This window comes from Lolium rigidum, unplaced genomic scaffold, assembly GCF_022539505.1.
Source record: "Lolium rigidum isolate FL_2022 unplaced genomic scaffold, APGP_CSIRO_Lrig_0.1 contig_20310_1, whole genome shotgun sequence".
In the NCBI taxonomy this organism is placed as follows: Eukaryota; Viridiplantae; Streptophyta; class Magnoliopsida; order Poales; family Poaceae; genus Lolium; species Lolium rigidum.
In genome coordinates this window covers 222,060-245,418 of record NW_025899960.1, presented here as the reverse complement: position 1 = coordinate 245,418, position 23,359 = coordinate 222,060, and positions in this window count along the sequence as shown.

The window sequence follows — 23,359 nt, the reverse complement described above, 5'->3', positions numbered from 1 at the left end:
CTAGTAAGCTTTGTCCTATTATTTTTGGTAGACCTTTTCTAAATACATGTGGAGCTATTATAGATTGCAAGAAAGAGAAAATTGTTACTAAATTTGCTGGTGAATCTTATGAGTTTAACTTCTCTAAATTTGCCAAAACTCCTTATAAAGCTGATTTGCCTAATGAAGATTTTAGAGTTGAACAATGTGCATCTATTGCTCTTGCTCCTAGTAATCCTTTGTAGCAACATTTGGAAAATAGTGAGAGTGAAGTTTTTAGGGAAGAAAGGGATGAGCTTGATGAAATTTTCCTTCGTCAACCTATTCTTAAACATGACTTACCGGTTGAAGATTTAGGTGTAACACCACCACCAAAGGAAGATCATGTATTTGATTTGAAACCATTACCTGATAATCTTAAGTATGCTTATATTGATGAGAAGAAAACATATCATGTTATTAGTAGTGCTAAGCTTTCAGATATCGAGGAAGAAAGGTTATTGGAAATATTGAAGAAGCACCGAGGAGCTATTGGCTATACTCTTGATGATTTGAAGGGGATTTCTCCCGCTATTTGCCAACATGCTATTAATATAGAAGATGGTGCAAAACCTGTTGTTGAACATCAGCGTCGTCTAATTCCCAAGATGAAGGATGTGGTAAGAAATGAGGTATTAAAAATCCTTGAAGCAGGTATTATATATCCTATTGCTGATAGTAGATGGGTTAGTCATGTGCATTGTGTCCCTAAGAAAGGAGGTACAACTGTTGTGCCTAATGATAATGATGAGCTTATTCCTCAAAGAGTAGTTGTAGGGTATAGAATGTGTATTGATTTTCGAAAAGTAAATAAAGTTACTAAGAAAGATCATTACCCTTTACCTTTTATTGATCAAATGTTAGAAAGGTTGTCTAAAAATACTCATTTCTGTTTTCTTGATGGATATTCTGGGTTTTCACAAATTGCTGTTAAAGCTAAAGATCAAGAGAAAACCACTTTCACTTGTCCTTATGGAACTTATGCTTATAGGCGTATGCCTTTTGGTTTATGTAATGCTCCTGCTACTTTTCAAAGATGCATGTCTGCTATTTTTCATGGCTTTTGTGAAAAGATTGTTGAGGTATTCATGGATGATTTTTCTGTCAATGGGAATTCTTTTGATAATTGCTTGCGAAACCTTGATAAAGTTTTGCAGAGATGTGAAGAAACTAACCTTGTTCTTAATTGGGAGAAATGCCACTTTATGGTTAATGAAGGAATTGTATTGGGACATAAAATTTCCGAGAGAGGTATCGAAGTTGATAGAGCTAAAGTTGAAGCAATTGAGAAGATGCCCTATCTTAGGGATGTTAAAGGTATTCGTAGTATTCTTGGTCATGCTGGTTTTTATAGAAGGTTTATTAAAGATTTCTCTAAAATTTCAAAGCCTCTTACTAATCTTCTTCAAAAAGATGTACCTTTCGTTTTTGATGATGATTGTAAGGAAGCTTTTGAAACTCTAAAGAAAGCCTTAACAACTGCTCCTATAGTTGAACCGCCTGATTGGAACTTAACTTTTGAAATTATGTGTGATGCTAGTGATTTTGCTGTAGGTGCCGTCCTTGGACAGCGAGTAGATAAAAAATTAAATGTTATTCATTATGCTAGTAAAACTCTAGATGCTGCTCAAAGAAATTATGCTACAACTGAAAAAGAGTTATTAGCCGTAGTTTTTGCATGTGACAAGTTTAGACCATATATTGTTGATTCAAAAGTCACAATTCATACTGATCATGCTGCAATTAGGTATCTTATGGAAAAGAAAGACGCTAAGCCGAGGCTTATTAGATGGGTGCTTCTTTTGCAAGAATTTGATTTACATATTGTAGATAGGAAAGGTGCTGATAATCTTGTTGCTGATAATTTGTCTAGATTGGGAAATATTACTTATGATCCTGTTCCTGTTAATGATAGTTTTCCAAATGAACAACTGGCTGTAATAAAGGTGAGTTCGCGAGAGAGCCCTTGGTATGCTGATTATGCTAACTTTATTGTTTCGAAGTATTTGCCTCCAACCTTTTCAGCTCAGCAAAGGAGGAAATTCTTTTATGATTTGAGGCATTATTTTTGGGATGACCCACACTTATATAAAGAAGGAGTGGATGGTATTATGCGAAGATGTGTCCCAGAATATGAACAACAAGAAATATTGAGTAAATGCCATGGTAGTGTTTATGGAGGACATCACGCCGGAGATAGAACCGCACAAAAGGTTCTACAATCAGGTTTTTATTGGCCAACACTTTTCAAAGATGCAAGGAAGTTTATCTTATCTTGTGATGAATGTCAAAGAGTTGGTAATATCTCTAGAAGCAATGAAATGCCTATGAATTATACTCTTGTTATTGAACCATTTGATTGTTGGGGATTCGACTTCATGGGTCCTTTCCCTTCTTCAGAAGGTAACACTCATATACTTGTCGCTGTTGATTATGTTACTAAATGGGTAGAAGCTATACCTACAAAAAGTGCTGATGGTGAGACCTCTATAAAAATGCTTGTAGATGTTATATTTCCTAGATTTGGAGTACCTAGATATATTATGACTGGTGGAGGTTCTCATTTTATTCATGGTGGATTTAGAAAAACTCTTGCCAAATACGGTATTAATCATAGAATTGCTTCAGCTTATCATCCTCAAACTAGTGGGCAAGTAGAATTATCAAATAGAGAAATTAAAGCTATCTTGGGAAAGACTGTTAATAAATCTAGAAAGAATTGGGCTAGTAAGTTAAAGGAAGCATTATGGGCTTATAGAACTGCTTATAAAAATCCTATGAGCATGTCTCCTTATAAAATGGTTTATGGAAAAGCTTGTCATTTACCTTTAGAACTAGAGCACAAAGCTTATTGGGCTGTAAGAGAACTTAATAAAGATTTTAAACTTGCCGGTAAGAAGAGGTTGCTACAATTGAGTTCTTTAGATGAATGGAGAAATGAAGCTTATGAAAATGCTAAACTTTTTAAGGAGAAAGTTAAGAAGTGGCATGATAGAAGAATTATTAAAAGAGAATTCAATGTTGGAGATAAAGTCCTATTGTATCGGGCTCGTCTCAGATTTTTTGCAGGGAAATTACTCTCAAAATGGGAAGGACCATATGTTATTGAGGAGGTATATCGTTCAGGAGCAATAAAAATTAGCTCTTTGGAAGGTAACGCCACACAAGTAGTGAATGGACAAAGACTCAAGCATTATATTTCTGGAGATTCTTATAATGAAGATATTGATATTATCCAAGTGATAACTCCGGAAGCTTTCATCAAAGATCAAATTGACAGTTCTGCAGAGTTCGACTTTGAATAGGTAACAGTTTTAGTAATAAAAAGTCCGCGTTTAGCTTTCCGAACAATATTTCTGCTGTTTTTGGAAAATATGAAAAATTACGGGATCGAAACGGAGTGGAAGAGATGCGCGAGGGCCCGTCACCATAGGCCGGCGCGGGCCCCACCCTGGCCGCGCCGCCCTATGGTGACAGCCCCTCGGCGTCCCGTTTCCACTCGTTTTCGGCCTGAAACCTTCCTTTTGTTGTAAAAATATTTGCTATATAATCCCCCGGACCCCTGGAGATCCGTATATAGTTTTCTCGCCGTGTTTTATTTCGAGCTGTTTTCTGCCAGGATCTGTTTTGATCTAGAAGCACTATGGTCTCCAACAACATAGACAAGGAACCTTGGAAGGAAGAGATGGATGAAAGGATCAATAAGGAGAAGAAGAAGAAGATAGCATCAGCAAAAGGAGAGTGGGAAACTATGGAGAGTAAGCCAATTTTGGTGGGATCGGTTAACGCTGGGCGTTCTTTTTCTCATAACTTGCAGGGACTTCTTCCGCCTGCTCTGAGCCTCGACTCTTTCCCTTGTGTGGAGGAAGCAATACGAGTTGCCGATGAGTTTTGTGATCAATATCGTGCTTTAAGAAGGGAAGTGGAGATACTTCAGGAGGAGAACCAGCGACTTCGCAGAATGCTGGAATATTACTCAATTCCCAGCACAAGGCCGCCAACGCCACATTCAGATAATAATGAGTCTCTTCAAGTTTTGGTGCAGAATTGCAAAACTGAGAAGCTGAAGCTGAAGGAAATCCTTAAGAAGCGCGAGAATAATCCATCACCATCACCACCGAAGGAGTAATTCATCATCGGTATTGGCATCCCCTTGGTTTGTTCCAAGCTTGGGGGAGTGCTGCGGTATCACATCATCACTACCTTTATCTTTTACTATCAAGTGGTGTCATATCATGAGTAGGGAAGTTATCATATGGAATAGTTTGCAATGTGGAAGTATCTCTCTTAGTTGGTTATCTATGTATCCGTTGGTGTGAGTTATCGTTATGGAATATTAATGAGAAGTTTTATCATTTACTTTTTGCACACCTTATTTTAGTTTGCAATCTCCATTATATGATTGCTCTTGACATTAGTATTGATATCACTTTGGGAGCATTAAGTAAATCTATTTGGTTTTGGCAAACTTAGCATTGGTCAATAGCAAAAACATCTTGATGTTTAAATAGAAGAGAGAAATACATGTAGATATATTACTCTATTATCTTTATGCTAATGAGTTTAGTATTCTGAAGTTAAAATTACTTGTGCTTATGAGAAAGATGCATGATTGTTTCTATCACATGTATATTTGTTTGTTTCCTTCAACCTTTATGCTTGCTATCAAACCTTGCTAGCCAAAAACATGTATTGAGAGGGAATGCTTCTCATACATCCATAACCTTAGACCAAACCCATGCCATTTGTGTCCACCATAACTACTTACTATGTGGTATTTTGCGCCACTCCAAGTAAATACTTCATGTGCTACCTTTAAATAATTCAAACTATACTACTCCTTATTTGTGTCAATGTTTTATAGCTCATGGGGAACTATGTGGTGTTTTATCTTTCAATCTTGTTGGGCGGATTTTCACCAATGGACTAGTGGCACATCCGCTTATCCAATAATTTTGCAATAAGAGCTGGCAACGGGGTTCCCAACCCCAATTAATAACTTTCATTAATAATTCTCTTCACATGTTTTGCCCTGATTTATCAGTAAGCAACTTAATTTTGCAATAGACACTCCTCCATGGTATGTGAATGTTGGAAGGCACCCGAGGATTCGGTTAGCCATGGATTGAGAAAGCCAAGGTTGGGGGGAGTGTCATCCATAATAAAACTAAAATACATGTGTAAACAAAAGAGAAGGGGGATGATCTACCTTGCTGGTAGAGATGCCGTCCCTCATGGGAGCCGCTCTTGGAAGGTTCGTTTGGCAATGGGGTTGAAGTGCCCGCTACCATTCGTTAACAACAACAAACGGCGCTCAAAATCTTACTTTTATGCTCTTTACATGATTTCAAAACTTGAAAAGCTCTAGCACATGATTTAATCCCTGCTTCCCTCTGCGAAGGGCCTATCTTTTATTTTTATGTTGAGTCAGTAAACCTATTTCCCTCTATCTTAAGCAAGCAATTGAGTTGTTGTGAACCAACCATTTATGCTATGATTCAGTTAATCATGTCTTTTATACTTTCTTGTTTAGTACAAATTTTATCTGAATGAATATGACTTTGAAAGTTATCAATGATTATGAGGATATTGTTATGATTGAGAATGAAAGCCCTGCTATATAAATTCTAATATGAAAGCTTTGCTTAGAAGATAAGTACAATCCGTTAGTAGTTCTCTGACCAAGAACAAAGTTTGCCATAACCATTTATGATTTCCTATGCACCTTTACTTGTGATTTCTCTTTACTTATTTCAAGTTGAGTTATATGAAGAGAATGTTTACTAGAATGTCTTGTGTGAATCAATATGATGCTTCTTGTCCGTATTTTATTTATCGACTCTTCACTCCATAAACATGTGGTCTTGTTTATCGAGCTCAGTTTCGCTTGGGGACAAGCGAGGTCTAAGCTTGGGGGAGTTGATACGTCCATTTTGCATCACTATTTTATATCATAATTTGCTGTTATTCATTGATATATTTCATATTTAGAGATGATACTTATGTTATTTCATCTATTTTGCATGTTTCGTGATCATTGGAGAATTATTCACCGGAGTCAGGATTCCGCTGGAAAAAGCACCGTCGGGACACCATATTTACGAAGATCAACAATTGACGGAATTTATACGGAAAATCCTATTTTTCCAGAAGACGAAGGGAGCCAAAAGGAGGAGCCGGGAGGAGCCACCATGGGCCCCCCCATAGGCCGGCGCGGGCCCAGGCCTGGCCGCACCGCCTTGTGGGGAGGGGGCCCACAGCCGCCTCTGGCCGCCTCTCCTTCGCGTACTTCTTCGTCCCGAAAACCTAAGACTTGGGGAGTTACGGAGATTTGACAGAGCCGCCTCTGCGGGGCGGAAAAACACCAGAGAGAAAAGAGCTCTCCGGCGGGCAGGAATCCGCCGGGGAAATTCCCTCCCGGAGGGGGAAATCGACGCCATCGCCATCGTCATCGAGCTGGACATCATCGCCATCGCCATCACCAACATATCCATCATCTACACCACCATCTCCACCGCTGCATCTCGTCACCGCTGTAACGATTTGGGTTGGATCTTGATTGTTTGATAGGGGAAACTCTCCCGGTGTTGATTACTACTTGTTATTGATGCTATTGAGTGAAACCATTGAACCAAGGTTTATGTTCAGATTGTTGTTCATCATCATATCACCTCTGATCATGTTCCATATGATGTCTCGTGAGTAGTTCGTTTAGTTCTTGAGGACATGGGTGAAGTCTGGATGTTAGTAGTGAATTATTGTTGAGTAGTATTCAATGTTATGATATTTAAGTAGTGGTGTTACTCTTCTAGTGGTGTCATGTGAACGTCGACTACATGATACTTCACCTTTATGGGCCTAGGGGAGTGCATCTTGTATTCGTTTGCTAATTGTGGGGTTGCCGGAGTGACAGCAACCTAAACCCTCGTTAGTATATCGGTGCGGGAGGGATAGCGAGGATCTCGAGTTTAAGGTCTGTGGTTAGATTTATCTTAATTACTTTCTTGTATTTGCGGATGCTTGCAAGGGGTATAATCATAAGTATGTATTAGTCCTAGGAAGGGCGGTGCATTAGCATAGGTTCACCCACACGACACTTATCAAAACAATGAAGATTAATCAGCCGTATGAAGCGAAAGCACTAGACTAAAATCCCCGTGTGTCCTCAAAAACGTTTGGTCATTATAAGTAAACAAACCGGCTTGTCCTTTGTGCTAAAAAGGATTGGGCCACTCGCTGCAATTATTTCTCTCGCATTTTATTTAATTGTACTTTATTTATCTGCAATATCAAAACCCCCTGAATACTTGTCTGTGAGCATTTACAGTGAATCCTTCATCGAAACTGCTCGTCAACACCTTCTGCTCCTCGTTGGGTTCGACACTCTTATTTATCGAAAGTACTACGATACACCCCCTATACTTGTGGGTCACCAGACCACTAGAAGAGTAACACCACAACTTAAATATCATAACATTGAATATTACTCAACCATAATTCACTACTAACATTTAGACTTCACCCATGTCCTCAAGAACTAAACGAACTACTCACGAGACATCATATGGAACATGATCGAGAGGTGATATGATGATGAATAACAATCTGAACATAAACCTTGGTTCAATGGTTTCACTCAATAGCATCAATAACAAGTAGTAATCAACACCGGGAGAGTTTCCCCTATCAAACAATCAAGATCCAACCCAAATTGTTACAGCGGTGACGAGATGCAGCGGTGGAGATGGCGGTGTAGATGATGGAGATGATGGTGATGATGATGGAGATGATGTCCAGCTCGATGACGATGGCGAGGGCATCGATTTCCCCCTCCGGGAGGGAATTTCCCCGGCGGATTCCTGCCCGCCGGAGAGCTCTTTTCTCTCTGGTGTTTCTCCGCCCCGCAAAGGCGTCTCTGTCAATTCTCCGTAATTCCCCGGGGCTTAGGTTTTCGGGACAAATAAGTACGCGAAGGAGAGGCGGCCAGAGGGGGCTGTGGGCCCCCTCCCCACATGGCGGCGCGGCCAGGCCTGGGCCCGCGTCGGCCTATGGGGGGCTGATGTCTACGGGTGCTTCTATTCTTGTAGACAGTGTTGGGCCCCCAAGAGGAGAGGTTTGTAGAACAGCAGCAAGTTTCCCTTAAGTGGATCACCCAAGGTTTATCGAACTCAGGGAGGAAGAGGTCAAAGATATCCCTCTCAAGCAACCCCGTAATCACAAAGCAAGAAGTCTCTTGTGTCCCCAACACACCAAATACACTTGTCGGGTGTATAGGTGCACTAGTTCGGCGAAGAGATAGTGAAATACAAGTAATATGGATGTATATGAGTGGTAATAGCAATCTGAATAAAATATGGCAGCGAGTAAACATGCAACGGAACGATAAGTAAACGGTGTTTGCAGTATTAGAAACAAAGCCTAGGGATCATACTTTCACTAGTGGACACTCTCAACATTGATCGCATAATAAATACTTCTTCTCATATGCGCTACATACACTCTTGTTTGATAATGAACACATTGCGTAGGATTACACGAACCCTCAATGCCGGAGTTAACAAGCTCCACAATTCAATGTTCATATTTAAATAACCTTAGAGCATAATAGATCATTGCAAAATAAACCAAGAACTAACATAGTGCACCCACTGTCCACATTACACTATGAAGGAGGAATAGATCACATCAATACTATCATAATGATAATTAACTCCACAATCTACAAGAGATCGTGATCATAGCCTACGACAAGAACCACACGGTGCACACACTAATCACCTTTACACCAAGTAGGAGGAATAGACTACTTTAATAACATCACATGAGTAGCACACAACTAGTAGCGATACAAAGCTCATCATATGGATCTCAATCATGTAAAGCAGCTCATGAGATCATTGTATTGGAGTACAGAGAGAGAGATTAACCACATAGCTACGGTAGAGCCCTCAGCCCCGGGGGTGAATTACTCCCTCCTCATCATGGAGGCAGCGATGGCGGTGAAGATGGCGGTGGAGACGGCGGTGGAGATGACTCCGGGGCAATTCCCCGTCCGGCGGGGTGCCGGAACGAGACTTCTGCCCCCGAATCTTGATTTCGCGATGGCGGCGGCTCTGGAAGGTTTTCTCGCGTCTCGTCTTCCGTATCGGTGTTTTTAGGTCAGGGACGAATAAATAGGCGAAGAGAGGGAGTCGGAGGGGCCACGGGGTGCCCAGACCACAGGGGGGCGCCCCCCCCCCCTGGCCCGCGCCGGGGTGTGGTCTGGGGCCCCCCTGGCTCCCCTCTCGTCCCTCTCCGGTGCTCTGGAAGCTTCCGGGAAAAATAGGAACTTGGGCGGTGATTTCGTCCGATTCCGAGAATATTTCGTTACTAGGATTTCCGAAACCAAAAACAGCGAAAACGAGCAATCGGCCTTTCGGCATCTCGTCAATAGGTTAGTTCCGGAAAACGCATAATAATGACATATAATGTGTATAAAACATGTAGATATCATCAATAAAGTGGCATGGAACATAAGAAATTATAGATACGTTTGAGACGTATCAAGCATCCCCAAGCTTAGTTACGCTCGTCCGAGCGAGGTAAAACGATAACAATGATAATTTCTTAAGTGACATGCCATCATAACCTTGATCATACTATTGTAAAGCACATGAGATAAATGCGAGAGATTCGAAGCAATGATGAAGATAATGAGTAAACAAATGAATCACATAACAAAGACTTTTCATGAATAATACTTTCAAGACAAGCATCAATAAGTCTTGCATAAGAGTTAACTCATAGGCAATAAATTCTTAGTAGAAAGCTTTGAAACAACACAAAGGAAGATATAAGTTTCAGCGGTTGCTTTCAACTTTAACATGTATATCTCATGGATAATTGTCAACACAAAGTAATATAACAAGTGCAATAGGTAAACATGTAAGAATCAATGCACGCAGTTCACACAAGTGTTTGCTTCTAAGATAGAAAGAATAGGTAAACTGACTCAACAATAAAGTAAAAGAATGGTCCTTCAAAGAGGAAAGCATCGATTGCTATATTTGTGCTAGAGCTTTGATTTTGAAAACATATAGAGAGCATAAAAGTAAAGTTTTGAGGGGTGTTTGTTGTTGTCAACGAATGGTAGCGGGTACTCTAACCCCCTTGCCAAACAAACCTTCAAAGAGCGGCTCCCATTTTATTTTATTTTTGGGTGGCACTCCTTCCAACCTTTCTTTCACAAACCATGGCTAACCGAATCCTCGGGTGCACTGCCAACAATCTCATACCACGAAGGAGTGCCTTTTAATTTTAGTTTTATTATGATGACACTCCTCCCCACCTTTGCTTTCTCAAGCCATGGCTAACCGAATCCTTCGGGTGCCGTCCAACAATCACATACCATGGAGGAGTGTCTATTTTTGTTAATTAATTTGGGACTGGGAATCCCATTGCCAGCTCTTTTTGCAAAATTATTGGATAAGCGGATGAAGCCACTAGTCCATTGGTGAAAGTTGCCCAACAAGATTGAAAGATAAACACCACATACTTCCTCATGAGCTATAAAACATTGACACAAATCAGAGGTGATAAATTTTGAATGGTTTAAAGGTAGCACTCAAGCAATTTACTTTGGAATGGCGGAGAAATACCATGTAGTAGGTAGGTATGGTGGACACAAATGGCATGAATATTGGCTCAAGTATTTGGGTGCATGAGAAGTATTCCCTCTCGATACAAGGTTTAGGCTAGCAAGGTTATTTGAAGCAAACTCAAGTATGAAATGGTGCAGCAAGACTCACATATAAACATATTGTAAGCATTATAAGACTTTACATCGTCTCCTTGTTGTTCAAACACCTCAACCGAGAAAATATCTAGACTTAGAGAGACCAATCATGCAAACCAAATTTTAACAAGCTCTATGTAATTATTCATTAATGGGTACAAGGTACATGATGCAAGAGCTTAAACAAGATCTATATGAGCACAACAATTGCCAAGTTTCACATTATTCAGGACATTATACCAATTACTACATGTAGCATTTCCCGTTTCCAACCATATAACAATTAACGAAGCAGTTTCAACCTTCGCCATGAAAATTAAAAGCTAAGAACACATGTGTTCATACGAACCAGCGGAGCGTGTCTCTCTCCCACACAAGGATGAACTTATTCAGAGAACTAAGATAACAAAACAAAAACAAAAATAAAAGCACACGGACGCTCCAAGTAAAATACATAGGATGTGACGGAATAAAAATATAGTTTCACTAGAAGAAACCTGATAAGTTGTCGATGAAGAAGGGGATGCCTTGGGCATCCCCAAGCTTAGATGCTTGAGTCTTCTTAAAATATGCAGGGATGAACCACCGGGGCATCCCCAAGCTTAGACCTTTCACTCTTCTCGATCACATTATATCATCCTCTTCTATTGACCCTTGAAAACTTCCTTCACACCAAACTTCAAGCAAACTCATTAGAGGGTTAGTGCATAATCAAAAATTCACATGTTCAGAGGTGACACAATCATTCTTTTCACTTCTGGACATTGCATAATGCTACTGGACATTAATGGATCAAAGAAATAAATCCAACATAGCAAAAGAGGCAATGCGAAATAAAAGGCAGAATCTGTCAAAAACAGAACAGTCCGTAAAGACGAATTTAAAGCTGGCACTAGACTTGCTCAAATGGAAAAACTCAAAACTAATGAAAGTTGCGTACATATCTCAGGATCACGCTCGTAAATTGGCAGATTTTTTCGAATTTTCTACAGAGGACTGTGCCCAGATTCGTGACAGACAGCAATGCTGTTTCTGCGCAGCGATCCCAAATATAACATCAACTTTGTCATAGAAACTTTACTTGGCACAAAAACATGATAAGGAGAGGTTGCTACAGTAGTAAACAACTTCCAAGACACAAATATAAAACAAAGTACTGTAGCAAAATAACACATGGGTTATCTCCCAAGAAGTTCTTTCTTTATAGCCATTAAGATGGGCTCAGCAATTTTGGTGATGCACCCGCAAGAAATAGTATTTGAAGCAAAAGAGAGCTTCAAGAGGCAATTCAAAACACATTTGAGCCTAACATGCTTCCTATGCAAAAGAATCTTATACACAAATGAATTCATGAAGAGCAAAGTGGCAAGTATAAGAGGATAAAACACGAGTAACTTAAAGATTCTCAACATAAAGAGGGGAAACTTAATATTATTAAGATGCATATAACCATATTTCCCTCTCTCATAATAACTTTCAGTAGCATCATTGATGAAATCCACAATATACCCGTCACTTAAAACATTCTTATCATGGTCCATATCCATAGAAGTATCATTAATTTTGGCATAAGAAGAGTTATTCTCATTAATAGTAATTGGAGCAAGATTATTATCAAGAATTTGAACATGGTAAACAAGTTGCATATTAAAAGAATTGTTTTTGGCAAGCCCATCATAACTATGACAAGTTTCATAAGGATAATTGTAACATGTGTCATATACATCTCTATAGCAATTATCTAAACCTGAATATGTAATATCATCATTTTCACCAAAAGTAGATGTCTCAAATACAGGATCTTCAAGCACAACATCCCCGAGCTTAGAGCTTTCAATATCATCGTTTAAGGGGACATGAATAATGCTATCATCATTAATTTCATAATCAGTACCAAAGAGATTTTCAATATCAAAGGCAGCGTGCTCATCCAAATCATGATCACTAATATGGGTAAAGGGTATAGGAAGATCATCGTACTCAGATTCATTATCGTAATAATCATTAGGAGCAACATACTTACGGTTACCTAGCGTTATCTCATTCACGCGGGGATACGCCGTTACCTCTTTCTTTTTATTCTCCTTCTTCTTCTTCTTCTTCTTCTTCTTCTTCTTCTTCGTTCCCTTCTTCTTCTTCTCTTCTTCCCTCTCCTCGCTTCCTTCTTTAGGAGGAAGAGGCTTGAAGGGTGGCTTGTCCGCATAACCTGATTTTCTTTTAGAAACAATAGAAGAAACTTGGGAAGATCCCTCCTTTTCATTAATTAGTTGAAAACATACATCGGTCCTATCATATTTTGGCAAGGTGTCATCTTCTAAAATATTTTGTATGTAAGTATTTGTATGGCAATTATTAATGCAGTAAGAAAGACAACCATGCAGGACATCATCAATATCAAGATCGTTAATATTTAACAAAGAAATTTTTCTTGATAACTCTTCACACTTCAAAAATAAGGTAAGTTCATCGTGCTGATTAGGAATAATTTCATCATCACAATACAAATTTGCAGCACTCATGGGGTTTGAATTATCATTGGAGGAACATTGAAAATTAAAATGACCAACTCTATGGCAAAGTTCACAAATAAAAGGATAGAGGGCACACACTTTTTCTCCAAGATCATCTAGAGCTCTAGACCACTTTCTAGTTTTTTCATTTACGTGATGGATACAATATTCATCTTCTATTTGATTAATTCCACAAGGTCTATGTATTCCACAAAAATTAACATGCTTATAGGAAATAGCATTCTTAGGAGTTTGAGCATGCTTATTGCAATCATTAACAACAATGTCATTCTTCATGCAAGCCTCTTTAAAAGGTTCATGATACTTATCAAAATTCTTTTTAGGCAATTCTAAATGAGAAGCAAAGGCTTTATAAAGATTTACAGCAACTTGAGAGTCAAGACCATAAGTAGCACTCATATTTCGAAATTTATCAGTATTCATAAAAGTTTCAATGCATTCATAATCATAGTTTATACCTGACTCTTTACCTTTGTCGTTCTCCCAATATTCAGCGTTCTCCTTAATCCGATCAAGAAGGTCCCTTTTAAACTCTTCTTTATTGCTCGTGAATGATCCAGAACAAGTAGTATCCAGCAAGGTCTTATCTTGAAAAGAAAGTCTTGCATAGAAATTATCAATGATGATATTACCCGGAAGCTCATGATTGGGGCATTTGAGCATTAAAGTCTTCAATCTCTCCCATGCTTGGGCAATACTCTCTCCATCATGAGGCCAAAAATTATATATATGGTTTCGATCTTTGTGAATTTCACTTGGAGGATAGAACTTGGAATAAAATAGAGGCACAATATCCTTCCAATCAAGAGGTGCCCGTCCTTCAGCAATTTATACCAATGCGCCGCTTTACCAGACAGCGACATAGAGAATAGTTTCTTCTTCACTTCGTCCATAGAGATACCTGCACACTTGAATAACCCGCATAATTCATGCAAAAACAGTAAATGATTTCCAGGATGGACAGTTCCATCCCCTTCATAGCGGTTATCCATAACACGTTCAATAATTCTCATAGGTATTTTATACGGAATACTTTCAGCGAGGTGGATTTAAAATATCGAAGCATCATTAGAGTTATCGCATATGGGAGATAAAGCATTATCGAGCAAAATATTTCTTCCAAAGCGGAGGAGCTAAAAAGATTATTTTTATGTAAACTAGCTTCCCCAAGCTTAGACTTCTTCATAGCATTAGCAGTAATTGCATTCATACTAATAACATTGCTACTATCATGTAAATAAGGTTCCATAGGTTTTTTAATTTTCGCATCAAACCATCCATGTCTTAAATCAGGAAATAGAATAAGAAGCTCACTAATTTTTTTGTTGTTTTCCATTATGCCTAACTAGTGAAAAATAAAAACAAGAAACAAAAAGATGTAATTGCAGAGTCTAAAGGAAATAGCTTCGAGTACACACACAATGGCGCCAGAAAAGTACTGTTACCTGGAACCGGAGTGTGAGTACCTTTTACCTTTCCTCCCCGGCAACGGCGCCAGAAAAGTGCTTGGCGCGTAGTTGACGAGGGAGGAAAAGTGCTTAGTTGCCGGGCTTGCCAATGTGTGAGTGCCGTTTACCTTCCCTCCCCGGCAACGGCGCCAGAAAAGTGCTTGATGTCTACGGGTGCTTCTATTCTTGTAGACAGTGTTGGGCCCCCAAGAGGAGAGGTTTGTAGAACAGCAGCAAGTTTCCCTTAAGTGGATCACCCAAGGTTTATCGAACTCGGGGAGGAAGAGGTCAAAGATATCCCTCTCAAGCAACCACTGTAATCACAAAGCAAGAAGTCTCTTGTGTCCCCAACACACCAAATACACTTGTCGGGTGTATAGGTGCACTAGTTCGGCGAAGAGATAGTGAAATACAAGTAATATGGATGTATATGAGTGGTAATAGCAATCTGAATAAAATATGGCAGCGAGTAAACATGCAACAGAACAGTAAGTAAACGGTGTTTGCAGTATTAGAAACAAAGCCTAGGGATCATACTTTCACTAGTGGACACTCTCAACATTGATCGCATAATAAATACTTCTTCTCATATGCGCTACATACACTCTTGTTTGATAATGAACACATTGCGTAGGATTACACGAACCCTCAATGCCGGAGTTAACAAGCTCCACAATTCAATGTTCATATTTAAATAACCTTAGAGCATAATAGATCATTGCAAAATAAACCAAGAACTAACATAGTGCACCCACTGTCCACATTACACTATGAAGGAGGAATAGATCACATCAATACTATCATAATGATAATTAACTCCACAATCTACAAGAGATCGTGATCATAGCCTACGACAAGAACCACACGGTGCACACACTAATCACCTTTACACCAAGTAGGAGGAATAGACTACTTTAATAACATCACATGAGTAGCACACAACTAGTAGCGATACAAAGCTCATCATATGGATCTCAATCATGTAAAGCAGCTCATGAGATCATTGTATTGGAGTACGGAGAGAGAGATTAACCACATAGCTACGGTAGAGCCCTCAGCCCCGGGGGTGAATTACTCCCTCCTCATCATGGAGGCAGCGATGGCGGTGAAGATGGCGGTGGAGACGGCGGTGGAGATGACTCCGGGGGCAATTCCCCGTCCGGCAGGGTGCCGGAACAGAGACTTCTGTCCCCCGAATCTTGATTTCGCGATGGCGGCGGCTCTGGAAGGTTTTCTCGCGTCTCGTCTTCCGTATCGGTGTTTTTAGGTCAGGGACGAATAAATAGGCGAAGAGAGGGAGTCGGAGGGGCCACGGGGTGCCCAGACCACAGGGGGGCGCGCCCCCCCTCTGGCCCGCGCCGGGGTGTGGTCTGGGGCCCCCCTGGCTCCCCTCTCGTCCGTCTCCGGTGCTCTGGAAGCTTCCGGGAAAAATAGGAACTTGGGCGGTGATTTCGTCCGATTCCGAGAATATTTCGTTACTAGGATTTACGAAACCAAAAACAGCGAGAAAACAGCAAGCGGCCTTTCGGCATCTCGTCAATAGGTTAGTTCCGGAAAACGCATAATAATGACATATAATGTGTATAAAACATGTAGATATCATCAATAAAGTGGCATGGAACATAAGAAATTATAGATACGTTTGAGACGTATCAGGGGCCCATGGTGGCCCCTCTCGGCTCCTCCTTTTGGCTCCCTTTGTCTTCTGGAAAATTAGGATTTTTCGTATAATTGCCTTCAATTGTTGATCTTCCGAAATATGGTGTCTTGACGGTGCTTTTTCCAGCAGAATCCTGACTCCGGTGAATAATTCTCCAATGATCATGAAACATGCAAAATGGATGAAATAACATAAGTATCATATCTAAATATGAAATATATCAATGAATAACAGCAAATTATGATATAAAATAGTGATGCAAAATGGACGTATCACGCCCGTTCATCCGTCCCTATGCCTACAGTATTTTAATCCTGCTGTCTTTATTTCACTGCTGCTGTTATTTCACTATTCCTACTGCTATAAAACTGTTGCTACTGATAAACTCTTGCGAGCAAGTCTGTTTCCAGGTGCAGCTGAATTGACAACTCCGCTGTTAAGGCTTACAAGTATTCTTTGTCTCCCCTTGTGTCGAATCAATAAATTGGGTAATACTTCCCTCGAAGACCGTTGCGATCCCCTATACTTGTGGGTCATCAAGACTATTTTCCGGCGCCGTTGCCGGGGAGCATAGCTTTATTTGCAAGTTCACTTGGATTGATATTGTTCGCTGCAAATTCTCCATCATGGGTAAACCTCGCGATACTAAAGTCGCCATATTACCATCCACTACAAGAAAAGGTACAACTCTGAGTACCTTCGCTGCTCTTGATTCACCATCTGTGATAAGTCAACTTGTTTCACCACCACAAACTTCACGTGTTGGTATTTCTGCTGAATCTGAAAATTGCTCTGATAATTTTGATGATGCTTCTACTGTGCTTGATAATACTGGTTCATTAGGTCCTTTTCTAGATGCTACAATTGCTAGGTCTAGACAAATTGAAAATACTGAAACCCCTAATGAAAATACTGTTACACCTGTTAATTCACCTGAGATTGATGATCTTGATGAAGATTATGTGGAACTTGATGATGATTTTATTGATAAATGCAATGCTACTACTAGTACAAGTAACCTTAAAAAGCTTATTGCACAACATGTTGTTAGATATAAACTGTCTCCTGATCCTAAATTTGCCACATCTCCTATAAACATTATGTCGTCGTGGTGAACAGACAGATGCCATAGGATGGCTTATGTTGGGGCCGAATGGACGCTAGAGGATTCGGGGGAGGGTTTATGACTAGACGGGATGAACTTCCGGATGGTTTCCTCAAGAACTTGGCCAAGGCCAGAGGTTGAAGAAGAAAGGCACAAGGAAGAACTCTCTCTAGATCATCTTCTCTATTGATCACCACAGGTTACAGGTTCGAGCTTACAGGGTTCCTCTCTCTATGTTCCGTGCGTATGAAGGATGCTCCTCCCTCTCCTTATATAGGGGAGAGGGTGGCTTACAGGGCAAGAAACCCTAATGGCATCTTTGACTAGACAAACTACTTTACAAAGATACTTTATAAAGCTACTTTAATCATAGGTGACGCCGGGGTCTTCTTTAAATAGGGAGGCTGACGTCCTCCGGCTTCTTTGACCGTCATCCTCCTCTTTATCTTCAGGCCTTCGTTTAAAGCCACTTTGCTTAGCTCATCCTTGTCCTCTAGCTCTGGAGAGAATCTTTGACTGGTCCTGCCGTCATGCTCTTCCTTCCAGTCTCCGGTACCTTTTCTATCCGGCCCCGGTATACCCCTCTTGGGGATACCGGCTTAGCTTTACTTAGCCAAACTCTTATCTTTGAGCTCCAGTACAAATATTAAACCGGTATCTTGATGGATAAGACCATCCGGTTTGGCATGCCTTTGGCATACCGGGGGTCATCCCCCCAACATTAGTCCCCGAAGCTGGTATAGTCCGGCGGATTCTATCCAACAGACCATGCCAGGTTCCCATGTCCTTGTATACCGGTTTAATTTATCCGGCGCTCAGCTTAGCTCCGGCATCTTTGCCCGTCTCCATGCCCTTTCTCTTTGCAAGGCATTTTTCGGCAGCTTATCCTCCGGCATCTTAGTCATTAAATACTTCCTCGGTGAAGTCGAGAATATATCGGGTCTCGCACCTGTCAGTGACATGCGCACTGTGACTAACGCGCCAGTGTCAGGGGTCACTTCCCTTCGGCTTCCGCGCGCGTATTAACTGCTCCACAGCGGATCCCAACCACTTCTCTGGATCCGTGTGTCCCTCCCTGTGGCTTCTCGCCGTTACGCGTGTATCGCCGCACCACGTGGCAGCCCGTGGAGCGAACCGTCGCGGCTCATGGCCCGAACCGTTGCGGTTCAGCGGTTTTTGGCCCACTTCTCTCTCTTCCTTTATAAGGCAAAACCGCCCCCTCTCCTTCCTCTTCTCGCATTCCCCAGTTCCTCGCGCACAAGTGTTCCTTGTTCTCGCGTCTCCGCCGCTCCGTTCGCCACTTGAGCTCCGCCGCACCTTTGCTACTGCTCCGCCGGACGCCGCCGGACTTCACCGCGCGAAGAGCTTCTGCGGTGCTTTTCTCGCGGCTGCGACATTGGTGCTTTCTCAAGCTCCTTTCCACCTCATCGTCGACGGTCCTCCTCGCCAACAGCAAGCTTGCCAGACCACCGGCGCACTTGCTCCTCTGTGACTCCGCCGCCCCAGGTTAGGCTCAATCTGGGTTTACCCCTCTTTTTCTTGCTTTTCAGATCTTGAGTTGGTTGCGTATTTACTTCTTCTTTTCTGCTGCTTTTTCTCTCTTTCGTAGATCTTCGCGCGGGGGTAGTTCTTGGGAAATCTGTTTTTTCGAGTAGATACCGGGGCTCCTCAGATCCACATGTCTTCAGAGGAGTACCTTTCCACTTCCTCCTCCAGTAATCAGGAAAGTCGCGCCTCTGAAGGGCTTAGCGCAGATCTAGCCCAGATGGAAACCGACGGCGGCCAAGAGCAAGATGCCGGTAGCTCTAGCCAAGCTTCTGGTGCTGACCCTTCCGATATCACTCGCGGAGCCTGGATGGGCTCCAACGTTAGTGAATACGAGATTGACTGGCTTTACCGGTCCAGGAGGATTCCGGAAGGAGTAACCTGCCGGCTCCCTGGCGACGAGATTGAACCGGTGCTCGAACCCGGCGAACGCGTTGTCTTTCTCGCTCACTTCGAGCGCGGCTTCGGCCTCCCCGTCTCTTCTTTTTTCCGGAGTTTTCTTGATTTTTACAAACTCCAACCTCACCACCTTCCCGGCAACGCCATTTTCTACCTCTCCTGCTATGCCACCTTTATGGAGGCTTACATCGGTATTCGTCCCACTCGCGAGACGTTTGCCCGTTTCTTCGCTCTTCGGATTAATTCCGTTCAGGGCTTAGATATTCCTAAACCCAAACCCCCCGTACAATGCGGGTCTTGCATCATTGGCTCTCGTCAACAGAGCCCCTTCTTCAAGTTTTCCGGTCTTGAGTCATGCCGGTTATGGCAAGGGACCTTCTTTTATGTGAAGAACAACGGCGCCGCAGATCTTATTGATCTGCCTCCTTTTGATCCGGCGCCGCCCACAAAGACCAACTGGGGCTATAATCCGAGGGAGTCTCATAACGAGACTAACCGGATTATACGCTTCATGAAACAGCAGATGAAGGACACCAACATCTGCTCCGATGATATCATCCGCACCTTCATCTCGCGCCGGGTGCTTCCTCTTCAGCGCCGCGCCCACAAGATGTGAGAGATGTATGGCCCCGGTGATCCTACCAAGATCACCGGACTTCCTCTCAGAAAGAAGGATGTTGTCCTTAAGGCCAGACAGATCTGCCAGACTGCCATGCCGGAAGACTGGGAATGGGGCCTTCGGCCTCTTAGCTCTACTAACCCTCCGACCCAAGAAGTAAGAAATTACGCAACTCGGGTCGGTTCACCGGAAGCTCTCATTGCGATTAACCCTTTTTTTCTCTTTAGTTCTTTCAGGCCAAGGACCGTTTCCCCGGCATCGAATCTGACCAGCGAGGCCGTTGCCGGAAGCGCGGTCTCGACAAATTCGACCCCGACCCGTCATTCATTTGCGGGACCTGAAGATGGGCCGGACTGCAGCCTCGCGCCTCGGCAAGTCTCCGCCGGAACCCGCCGGTTCGTCTGATGAATTGACCATTCTAGAGGTAGCTCTCCTTTTATACCTCTCATATTCTTATGTTATCGTTCTTCTGTAGATGTTCCCTCAGCCAACATCAACCCACAGGTCCATGAGCACGTCGCCCCCCTGCAGGCCGAGGCAGGCCAAGAGTTTGTGGATAAACTCATGGCCCAGGGCAAGAAAAACAAGACCCCGGCTTCTGATGCCAGCCCAAGCCAAGCTCCTTCAGCCAAGCGCTTCCGGACCGAACCTCTCGCGGGTAAGGTCGTAGCTGTGAGGCGCCACAAGGGCAAACAAATGCCGACCTCTACCGGGTAAGGCCCCATTTTTCTGCTTGTTTCGTTTACACCAAGTTCCCTTTCCGGCTGCTTTTTTCCCAACTTTTTCCTTTTCTCTTTTTTAGCCCCGCGCTCAAGCTCGGCCCCAGGCCTGAGGGCTCTGCCGGATTCGCCAGGACCTCAACTCCTCCTCCTCACTCAAGCCCGGCACCATCTGGTGCCGGCACTACCTCTGCCTCCCCTCTGGGAGGCACAACAAGTTCGGGGCGCGCGGCCCCTACACCGCCAGATCACCGCGCGGAGGAGGACCTTGCCTCCCCTCCTGAGACCCAAGATGCCGGCGCCAGCAACATGGGCGCCGGAAAAGAACCTGCCGGGCGGGCGGAACCTTCGGTTCCTCCCGTTCTTGAAAAGAAGAAGAAGATAAAGACCAAGGTGTCTTCCCCCTCCAAGGCCGCGCCGGAAACTTCCGTGCCGGCAACCTCTACACCAGCGCCGCCGCCGGAAACCTCTGTTCCTGAGGCAACCGGGGCCACGCCAACACCTCCACCGAACCAAGGACCTCCCGCGACTACGCCAAAGCCGCCGCCTGCGACCCTCAAGATCACAGACTTCCTCAAGCCGGGGGCGTCCCGCGGAAAGGCCACGGATGGCAGCGCCTCAAGCGGCTCGCAGCCTCTAGTGCTGCACGTCGGGCCTGCCGCCGCTGTGGTCCAGGAAAAACCTTCCGGCCTCCTGGGCCGGATTGTTGAGCTGAAGCGCGAGGGCAAGGACTTGGGGCATCTTCTCCCCTATGCCCAAAAATGGAATGATGCGGACATCTCCACAGCTACCCGTGGCTTGGGGAAAGACCGCCTTCCAGCGCCAGATCCTGCTGGCCCTCGGTCCACTGAAGAACACTTCACGCGGCTCAAGCATGCCGTGAAGGAGTTCGACAGCGCGTGGTATGACGCCACCAGCAACGTGGTGGTAAGTTCCGCCAACCTTCTTGTAAATTTTCTTGATGCCGGTTTTCTTCTTTCCGGATCTTGTCTATTCTCCCAGTCCCCGAGTTTTGGGTTGAGAGTGCAGCTCTTAGCGCAAAACTTTATTTTAAAGAATCTCCGAAACCGGCATAGCCAGTCCCCGAGTTTCGGGTTAAGATCTTTGCTCTTAGCGCGAAACTTAAGTAGAAACGCGCGAAACCGGCATAGCCAGTCCCCGAGTTTCGGGTTAAGATCTTTGCTCTTAGCGCGAAACTTAAGTAGAAACACGCGAAACCGGCATAGCAAGTCCCCGAGTTTCGGGTTAAGATCCTTTGTTCTTTGCTAACATCACTTCCTTAAATAGAGCACGGCTGACGCCCGGAAGGCTCTCTTCGAGGAGCTTCTTTGGGAGCACCGGAACCTTGCTGAGGCACACAGCAAGTGCCAAGGTAACTTCTTGCGCCTCCGGCATCTTTTTACCGGAAGGTTTTCTTTTCTTTGTTACTTACAAGTTTTTCGCATAACAGCTATCTCGGAAGCCTCCGTTGAGGCCCTCAAGGTCCAGGTTGCCGCACTCCAAGGTACAGCTTCTGTTTTTCCGGTTAACTTGCTTCTTTGTGTCTCATCTGCTTTTGTGTTTTCGCTAACATCCTCTTTTTCGGCTTTTAGCTGAAAAGGAGCAGCTCATCCGGGATCACCGGAAGGCCTTGGACGCCCGAAGGAGATCTCTAGGGAGCTCAAGGATCAGGCTATCCAGGCCGGAGTCCGGCATGCCGAAGAGCTGAAGGCCGCTGAATCTGCTGCGGAGGCTAGGCTCAATGAGGCGCTGGAGGATGCCGGCAACGCCAATGTGGTGTTGCAGGCTGGGCTAGAAGAAGCCACCAAGGCGCTGAAAACAGCCGAGGGCAAGGCCGCGAAAGCGCACAAAGCCGCCGCGGAGGAGGCCGCTAGGGCACAGAAAGCAGCCGAGGACGAGGTCGCGCGGTTGAAGGCGGAACAGAAGGAGTACGACCTTCTGGTTACGCGGACTGATGCGCTTGCCTTTCGTACGTTTTTCTTTTCTCTTTTCCGATTTCTACTTATAAGCTTATTTATTCCGGTAACATGCATTTAGCCTCTTTTCTTTGTCTCGCAGGGCTCTTTCCGGACTCCCAGACGCATGCTATAAAGAAGGTTGCAGAGCACCGGGCGCGGCAGGCAGGCGAGAATCTGGGTGCGCCCTGGGATCCCTATGACCACCTGGTTGCTCTGAACGCGCGGGTCTCCCACATGCGCTCGGTGGACCGGAACCTTTCCGACATCCCTGAGGTGGCCTCCCAGCTCTACAAGACCCTCTGGCCTGGAGAAGTGGTGCCCGACACCTTCTCCCTCATCAGCGAGCGCCTAAAGGTTGCTGGTCGAAGGATCCGGGAGTGGCAGTGCTCTGCTGCCCGTGCCGGAGCAGATTCAGCGCTTCGCGTTGCTCGCTCCTGGTACCCGGAGCTGGACCTGGACGCCCTCCTCGGCGTGCGTGAAGGCGCTCCCACCGATCTGGACCCGGTCCTTACCGCTAAGCGGCAGGATCGCGCGTACCATATCGCGGAGTATGCTGAAATGCGCACCTTCATCCCTCCTCCTG